We start from the raw sequence: 9,908 nt of genomic DNA on the forward strand, positions 1-9,908 counted from the left end.
GCAGAAAAATTAAGCTATTATGGGCTTATACCACTTCCTAGTGGTTATGATGAACATCCATAACTGAAGAGTGTGCTCTCCTGCTCCTCTGGCTTTCATCAACATAGTTAACTCCGCTTCAGGATCTTCCATTATATTTACCCACACTGTGGCCTTAACCAACTGACCTGTTCTTCCAAATCCTAATTATCTCAGGAAAAGTTTCCCACCACTACAATTTTTCTCCTAGTTTGGGTTCCATGTAAACATTGAAAAACCAACCAACCATATGTAAAGACTTTTTTGATTAAAAGTAAGATATGTAGACAGACCCTTTAAAATACAAATTCTCTTTCAGAATTTTTGCCTTTCAGAATTTTCTCAAAAGGATTTGTTTACCTCATTTTTTTTTTTTTTGAGGAAAAAGATTTTTTTTTTATTTCAGAATATTATGGGTGTATAACGTTTTGGTTACATAAATTGCTTTTGTACTATTTCAGTCAAAGTTATAAGTGTGCCCATCACCCAGATAGTGCACATCGCACGCATTAGGTGTGAATTTACCCAACCCCTCCTCCCCTCCTGCCTGTGTGATTACCGATGAATGTTACTTACATATGTACACATAAGTATTGATTGATTAGTTCCAGTTTAATGGTGAGTACATATGGTGTTTGTTTTTTCATTCTTCTGATACTTCACTTAGAAGAATGGTCTCCAGTTCCATCCAGGTTAATACAAGAGGCATTAGTTCACCATTTTTTATGGCTGAGTAGTACTCTGTGATATACATATACCACATTTTATTAATCTACTCATGTATTTAAAAAAAATTTTTTTTATTTCAGCATATTACGGGGTACAAATGTTTAGGTTACGTATATTGCCTTTGCCCCACCTGAGTCAGAGCTTCAAGCATGTCCATCCCCCAGACGGCGCACACTGTACCCATTAGGTGTGTATATATCCATCCCCTCCTTCCCCATCCCATCTGCGTGCCACCCGATGAATGTTATTACCATGTGTGCACTTAAGTGTTGATCAGTTGAAACCAATTTGATGGTAAGTACATGTGATGCTTGTTTTTGCATTCATGGGATACTTCACTAAGTAGAATGGGCTCTAGCTCTATCCAGGATAATACAAGAGGTGCTAGATCACCCTTGTTTTTTGTGGCTGAGTAGTACTCCATAGTATACATATACCACATTTTATTAATCCACTCATGTATTAATGGGCACTTGGGTTGTTGACACATCTTTGTAATTGTGAATTGTGCTGCCTATAAACATTCGAGTGCAGATGTCTTTTTTATAGAATGTCTTTTGTTCTTTTGGGTAGATGCCCAGTAATGGGATTCCTGGATCAAATGGTAGTTCTACTTGTATCTCTTTGAGGTATCTCCATATTGCTTTCCACAGAGGTTGTACTAGTTTGCAGTCCCATCAGCAGTGTATGAGTGTTCCTATCTCTCCGCATCCATGCTAACATTTATTGTTTTGGGACTTTTTGATAAAAGCCATTCTCACTGGGGATAAATGATATCTCATTGTGGTTTTGATTTGCATTTCTCTAATGATTAGAGATGTTGAGCATTTTTTCATATGTTTGTTAGCCATTAATCTATCTTCTTTTGAAAAGTTTCTGTTCATGTCCTTTGCCCACTTTTTGATAGGGTGGTTTGATTTTTTCTTGCTGATTTTCCTGAGTTCTATATAGATTCTAGTTATCAGCCCTTTATCGGATGTGTAACATGTGAATATTGTTTCCCATTCTGTAGGTTGTCTGTTTGCTCTTGTGATAGTTTCCTTGGCTGTGCAGAAGCTTTTTAATTTGATCAGGTCCCATTTATTTATTTTTGTTGTTGCTGTGATTGCCTTTGGGGTCTTCATAAATTCTTTGCCTAGGCCAATGTCTATGAGCGTTTTTCCAACGTTTTCTTGTAGAATTCTTATAGTTTCACACCTTAGGTTTAAGTCTATTATCCACAGTCATTCAAGCTTCAGATACCTGCATTCAATATTGAAAATACTGATTTGACTTCCTTCCTTCCTCTTTCCCTACCTTCTTCTCATTCTTCTTCCCTCCTCTGACTCCCAGCTTGTACCCCCACCCTTCTTTCCTTTCATTCAGTCCAAAAGTCAATCACATCTGAGCAGGTTGGTGACAGACACCCCATACAAGGACTGCGCTGGAGCAGGGTGAGAGGGCCAGCCCACAGGAGGATGGAGCTGGAGTGAGGTGGCAGGGCCAGCCGCTTGGTGGTCAGTGATGATGTATGAGGTTGGCATTGGAGCAGGGCAGAAGGCAGTCCAGGGGGGTCTGGAGATTGGCTACATACTGGGGATTGAGCCATTAAGATATTGAGAATATGGGAGCTAGGTTTCTCACTGTTGAAGAATGGAGGAGGGAAGTACAATTATAAGGGAAAGCCAGAATAAACCCTGTAGTAATGGATTAGAATTGGAGCTATTTCCAATCAGATATATCTGTATCTACTTACATAGATACATAAATATAGTTATAACTATGTGGTTTACATACACATGTGATGGAAAGTGTGCATGTGTGCATGTGTGTTGTACATATGTATTTCCTAACTCTGAACACTGAGCAGACTGGGAGCAACTCCCCAGGAGCAATGAGCATAACTGGTGCCTCGATTTTGATTTCTAAATACTAGTCTCTGCTAAAAGGAACCAGGGCTCCTTGAAGAAATGGCTCATTTCAAGGCTGGAACATATTTTTATGCCAGAAAATATTCAAAGAATGATGGGGATGTCAAAGAACACAGAAGCCAGCTTGAAGCCAACATAGTCCAAATCAGGGGTACCATGAGCACCAAAGTAATGATAGTAATTGAATAAAATAGTACTCACAAGTCCACACTGATATAAATAACAGGAAGAGAAAGCTCTTTTTTATGATAGAATGTCAATCAATACATGTTAATGGAATTTAAAAATTACCATTTAGCAACCATTGTAGTAAGTTGGGCAACAAATACCAGTGGATGCTGAAACTAGTGGGGTAAAGTGGGATGGAGGAATAAGATTCTTTACATAGTCTCAAAGTATCTTCACAAAATATGTTAGTCATAAAGAAAAATATAATTTTACAGTGTAGAAACCTGGCAGACACCATCTTAATCACATGATCAAAGTTACCACCACCAGTAATGGGACAAATCAACATCATGTGCCACCTTGTAGGATGTAATGAGCACACAGCAGCACCTCTTGATATTCCTGCCAAAAATGTGCAGTCTGGGGCTAACCATGAGGATGCAGATGTCTTTGTCATAGAATGTCTTTAGTTCTTTTGGGTAGATGCCCAGTAGTGGGATTGCTGGATCAAATGTTAGGTCTACTTGTATCTGTTTAAGGTATCTCCATATTGGTTTCCACAGAGGTTGCACTTGTTTGCAGTCCCACCAGCAGTGTATGAGTGTTCCTGTCTCTCTGCATCCACACCAATATTTATTGTTATGGGACTTTTTGATAAAGGCCATTCTCACTGGAGTGAAGTGATATCTCATTGTGGTTTTGATTTGCATTTCCCTGATGATTAGAGATGTTGAGCATTTTTTTATATGTTTATTGGCCATTCTTCTGTCTTCTTTTGAAAAATTTCTGTTCATGTCTTTTGCCCATTTTTTGAAAGGGTTGTTTGATTTTTTTCTAGCTGATTTTCCTGAGTTCTAAATAGATTCTAGTCATCAGTCCTTTATCAGATGTGTAGCATGTGAAATTTTTTTCCCATTCTGTAGGTTGTCTATTTACTCTTGTGACAGTTTCTCTGGCCGTGCAGAGGCTTTTTAATTTGATCAGGTCCCATTTATTTATTTTTGTTGTTGCTGTGATTGCCTTTGGGGTCTTGTTCATAAATTCTTTGCCTAGGCCAACATCTATAAGAGTCTTTCCCACATTTTCTTATAGAATTCTAATAGTTTCACTCCTAAGGTTTAAGTCTGTTATCCACCGTAACTTGATTTTTGTGAGAGGTGAAAGGTGTGGGTCCTGTTTCAGTCTTCTACCTGTGGCTATCCAATTTTCCCAGCACCATTTATTGAATAAGGATTTTTTCCCCCAGAGTATGTTTTTGTCTGCTTTGTCAAAGATTAGATGGCTACATGAGGATGGTTTTATATCTGGATTCTAGATTCTGTTCCACTGGTCTGTGTCCCTGTTCTTGTGCCAATACCAAGCAGTTTTAATAACCACTGCCTTGTAGTATAGTTTGAAGTCTGGTAAATTAATACCTCCCATTTTGTTCTTATTGTATAAAATTGCTTTTGCTAAATGGGTTCTTCTCTGGTTCCATACAAAGCATAAAATTATTTTTTCTGTATCTGTGAAGAATGATGTTGGTAATTCAATAGGGATTGCATTGAATCTGTAGATCACTTTGGGTAGTATAGACATTTTAACAATGTTGATTCTTCTGATCCATGAAGATGGTATGGTTTTCCACCTGTTTACGTGCTCTGCAGTTTCCTTCCTCAGTGTTTCATAGTTCTCCCTGTAGAGGTCTTTTACCTCCTTAGTTAGATGTATTCCTAGGTACTTTATTTTCTTTGTTGCTATTGTGAAGGGTATTGAGTCTTTGATTTGGTTCTCAGTTTGACTGTTATTGTCATATATGAATGCCTCTGATTTGTGTGTATGGATTTTGTATCCCGAGACTCTACTGAATTCATTTAAACTTTTCATTTAAACTTTTTTTAAATGTGTTTTAACTGCAAAAATAATACATGAATGCATATTTGTAATAGCTATATAGTAAATTTAGACAAGAGAAAGTGAGTGTTTTCCTTGGTGACCTTCTACATGTATCTAAATTAACCAATTAATAGTTTGTTGTTTTTCCTTCCAAACATTTTTTTCTATGCTGCAACTTGCTTGTACCTACTATGTCTTAGATATTCTTCCATGTCAGTACTTAAATTCATTCTTTTTAACTCACATTATTTCACGGTGCTAATAAATCAAAATTTGTTACCATTCCTCTACTAGTAAATGTTTAGATATTTTCCAGTCTCTTGATATTACAGATAAGAGTGCAGTGAACATTTGCATGTTTTCATATTTGCAAGTGTTTCTCTAGGGAAGATGTTAAATGGAATTGCTGCATCAAAGGGCATGCTCATTTAAACCTTTTAAATATATGTTGCTAATTAAACTATTCTTCCACCAGTGTACAAGAATTACTGTTTCTTCTCATATTTGTCTATTCTCAAATATTAATCTTTCTTTTTCACAATATGAAAGATGAAAATGGCATCTTGTTTTGGTTGAAATTTTTCTGAATATTAGTGGAACTGATATCCTTAGACACTCTTATTTTTCTCTTCTATGACTTGTCTGTTTGTAATTTTTGACTATTTTTGTCTTCCTGAATAGTTGTGTATGGCCACCATACAGAAGCAGGCTGGAACCACCTTCTTCCTCCAAAATTTGATTTTGGATATTGAGACTGATGACATCACACATACCCCAACAGGATATGAAAAGGTTTATTATTATTCACATAATGAGGCTTTCTGGAGAAAGCAGGGCAACTTGAGAGAACAAGGAAGTGAGACTGGCTTGGGGTTTTTATTGTGGCTGGTGGGGGCAGGGTTTGCAGAAGAGGCTTAAGTGATCTGAAAGTCCTGCTGGTACCAAAGAAGGAGTATCCAGGCTTTCTTCTCAGCCCACCCAGATGTGGGGCAGGAGAGGAATTGGGAAGAGTGAGGCTTACAATTTGTCAGCAAACATCAAAAGATGGAGTCAGACTCTTTACTACAGGTCATTTGTCTATTATTGATTTTTATTATAAGTCTGAAAATTAATGTAGCTTATTTTGTGTGACTGATTTTCCCTTGCTTTTGAGTCTTCCTAATAGTTGTATAGCTATTCTCTCCCTCTTCCTCCTCGCAAGATTGGCTTCTTGGTTTAGAGGAAGGCTTGTTATGAACTCATGGAAGGGGAAGAGGTGGGTGCTGTCCTTGTCTTCCCTCTGAGTCCTCTGTGACTCCCTCTATAATAATGACTGGTCTGTTCTGATCCTTGAGCACCTTGCGCTGATATGTGGTGAAGTACAGTTGGTGAATGTGTGGTTTGCTTTGTTTTGGGCAGGGCATTGTGGCCCTCACTTGCTAACTCAGCCTTACCTAGGCTACAGATTCCTTTTGGATTTGCTATTGTGCTTTGGCCCCTATGTTAGACTGTTCAGTGTCTTTCATGATTTAACTTTATTGATGTCAATTTTCCATACTGTGGATTTTTCTTTTTAATGTAATCAATTTCTTTTTGGGTCTTTTACCTTTTAGATTTTTGACCTTTCTTTCAAAGAAGGCTTTTACTTCTACAGTTATATTCTTATATCTTCTTCTTTACTTTCATAGTTTTTAAAATATTTAGGCATTTAATCCATCTGGAGTTTTTGTAAACATTTGAGATAGGGCTCTAACTTGATGTTTTTACACATGGACCACCTATCACTATACCCCTATTTATGACACTTTTTAATCATTTCCCATGTGTCTAAGTCTGTTTTCTAAATTCTTCAGTCTGTTCTAGTACTCTATTTGCCATTTCTGTGCCTTTATCAAACTGTTAAATTATTATTTCTTTAAATTTGTCTGAATATCTGATAAACATCTTTATTTTTCAAGTTTAATAGGTATGTTTTTTCTATAGGTAAGAAAATTATCTATCTAAAAATAGATTTGAGACTTTGATTGGAATTACTATAATTTATAGATTAAATTTTTTTACTGGCATCACTTCCTCTGAGACATCTTTATCCTTTTTGTTACAATTATTTTCCTCATGGATGTCAATAGATTTGCCTTCTCTGTTTTTCAGGTTGTGTATCTACAGTATCTCAAACAGCATCAGTGTCAGCATTCCCACAGTCAGCTAGTTCTTCCATAATTGCATCTATGTTGAATTTGAATTTCACTTCCAGTGTTGTCATTTTTCATTTGTCTTGTGCACACTCATCTTTATTAGCCAATTTTTATTTTTGCAAAATGTGGATTTACCACTGGAGATGAGGAGTTGGCATAACTACACACCTTACCATCGTGCCTAAAGTAACAGATGTGCAGTGACCAATCATGGACAGACTGAAAGAAGTGATGTAATCGGTCACTCATCGTGATACATGTCTTAATCTCCTATTATTATTACAACCAATTACTGCAAACTTAATGGCTGAAAATAACACAAATTATTGTCTTACAGTTCTGAAGGTCAGAAGTCCAAAATGGTCTTAACTGGGCTAAAATCGAGATATTGGCAGGGCTATATTTCTTCTGGAGGCTCAAAGGAAGAATCCATTTCCCTGCCTTTCCTTTTTAGAGGCCTCCTGCATTTCATGGCTCACAGTCCCTTCTTCCACCTTTTTAAAGCCAGAAATGTAGTATCTTCAAGTCTCTCTGACTCTGTTTCTGTTGTTACATCTCCTCTGACTCTGACCATCTGCTTCTCTCTTATAAAGACCCTGGTGATTACACTGGAATCACCCAGCTCATCCAGCATAATCTCCTATCGCAAGATCACTAACTAACTTAATCACATCAGCCAAGTCCCTTTTGCCATGTAATACAATAGTTCACAGATTTTAGGAATTAGGATGTGGACTTTAGATGGGGGTGCATAACACAATGCCCATCTGTTATTTACATAGTGATTTATGGACTGAAGAGCCACCAGGGAAGTTTGAATTTTATGCAATTACTCACAGTTAATATGCTTTGGTAGCTTAAATTTTGATTGTGTTGTAGGAGAACTTGTGTTATTTTAAATAAACCATAGTGACTGGAATTTATCCATATCTGAATCATGCAAAGCGGACTGCCTGTTTTAAGGCCAACTGATAGGTCAAAAAGGATGAGAAAATGCATGTGACTATGTAGGCAGGGCCATATCTCCAGCAAATGAGGAAGAAGTGACTTATGTTTGCCCTCACATTTGAAGAACGCTCACAGGTAAATAGAATAAGCTTTCTCTTGTGCTGGATCTCAAACCCACCAGAATATGGACAGCACTACAGCTTTTTCTTTGAGAAATATGGTATAGGTGAATATGGAAAAAACTCAAGATATAATGATATACCTTCCTTCTTGCTCTGTGATCTCCTGCCTGCTTCCCTTCCTCTGTAAAAACAACAACAAAACTATGTCTGAGTCTCTTGTGCATTAATACCCTAGAGTGAGCAAGCCAAGATGGCCAACTAGACACAAAGCTTGTTGAACCTTCCTGGCAGAAGAGTTGAGGGTTGAACTGAGGAGAGTGGAGAGTGATTGCTGCTCAGAAGTGGAGTCCGGGGACACCACCAGAAGAAATTGAGCAGTTGAGAGAGAGGAGGATAGAAGGGAGAAATCGGCCATGAACAAAATCCAGAGAGTTCCAGAGCCCAGGGAAAGGGTAAGCGGCTTTTCCCCCTCCCCATCTGGGTGCCTCAGGCCAGCAACAGGACACAGGACTCTCCTCCAGCAGGGGAGTGCCACGAAGGACCAGAGAGCCGGCATCCCTGATTCTGGATGCCGCCTCCTCTGCACCTCCTTCACTGCTGGAATCCCAGAAAGTAATTTTGGCTCAAGCTACTCATAGCCACGTGGTGGCATCCACCACATAGCAACTGCCAAAGGGCTTTGCACTGAGTGACTGGGCTCCCTGCAAGAGGGCACATTCCTTGGACAGCGTAGCCACTGGGATGGCTCAGAAAGGAGGGTCTGGGGTCAAGGCTGCAGCTCAGAAAGGAGGGCAGACCGGTGCCTCCCTAACACAAGAACAGTTCAGAGAGACTGGGGCCCCTTCCCTACACCATAGCAGCCACTAGAGTTCTCTGTGCTGAGTGTGACCTGCTTTCAGTGCCTGGGGTGCGTTTGCACCCCAAGCATGCAGGGCAGCCACTGCTGTTTGCAATCTTCTTGCCCACAGGTGTCTGGCATGTTCACCTGCTGATGGCGTAGAAGAGAGGATCCTGGTTCTGGGGTCAGGCGGCAAGAAAGAATATGTGCCCATTGGGAGGGTGTGGAACAGCACAGGAGGGCACAGGGCTATAAGTGCACCCTCTCCATCCCTCCCCAGGAGAACTGCCATATTGGAGTAGGCTATAGGCACTGAGACTCAATTTGCATAAGTACTGGTACCCATGGCAATCAAATGCCTCCAGGGCAGGCTGAAATGGAGCAGCTGCCCCTACCACCACTTTATTAGGGAGTACAGCTTGCTCCAAGAGTTCCCTGAGCTGCCACTATTCCCCTGGTGGGAGTGTTCCCATGGTGGAGACTTCTGGTGATAGAGAGGCCCACCCAGCTTGCCTTGGGATCTAGTGTTAAAAAGGGGGGCACAACTGGAGATCCCCCTATCTGCCAGCATCACATAGAGTCACAAGCCAGCAGGCCAGACACATTAACTGTGGGTAAGTTCGAGAATTCATCATGGGTGGAGAGGAAACACAAGTGGACCAACTGGAGGGAAAAGTGCCTGGGCTTATGGAGAGGGACAAAAAAAGCATGGCTACAAGCCTCAGCAATCACACAAGTAGCAGCAGCCCTCCAAGCTTGGATAGCCCTAAACTCTGTATCAGTGGCTCCCCCTACTCACCGGATAAGCAACCTCTGAGCCCCATAGAGGCTCACACAACCAGGCTCTTATACCCCAGCTACGATCTGTTTTGCTCTTCCCACTATTCCAGTGGGGAGCAGGGTCCAAGGAATCCCTGGGAGCTCCAAGGCCCCTCCCAAAGCTTAGGGCATTCGTATACCTCACCTGGGGGACTAGAGCCTACCATGGGCACAACAGATTACTTGGTAACTGGCTCCTCCACACAAACTACAATAAACAACAGCAGGAACAACCGAATAGCCAAAGATAGTGCCTTACATCTCAAGCTATTAGGAGGCAGTGGATTTGTACCCACAAGTCCCATAA

This window comes from Eulemur rufifrons, chromosome 7 (genome assembly GCF_041146395.1).
Source record: "Eulemur rufifrons isolate Redbay chromosome 7, OSU_ERuf_1, whole genome shotgun sequence".
Taxonomy (NCBI): Eukaryota; Metazoa; Chordata; class Mammalia; order Primates; family Lemuridae; genus Eulemur; species Eulemur rufifrons.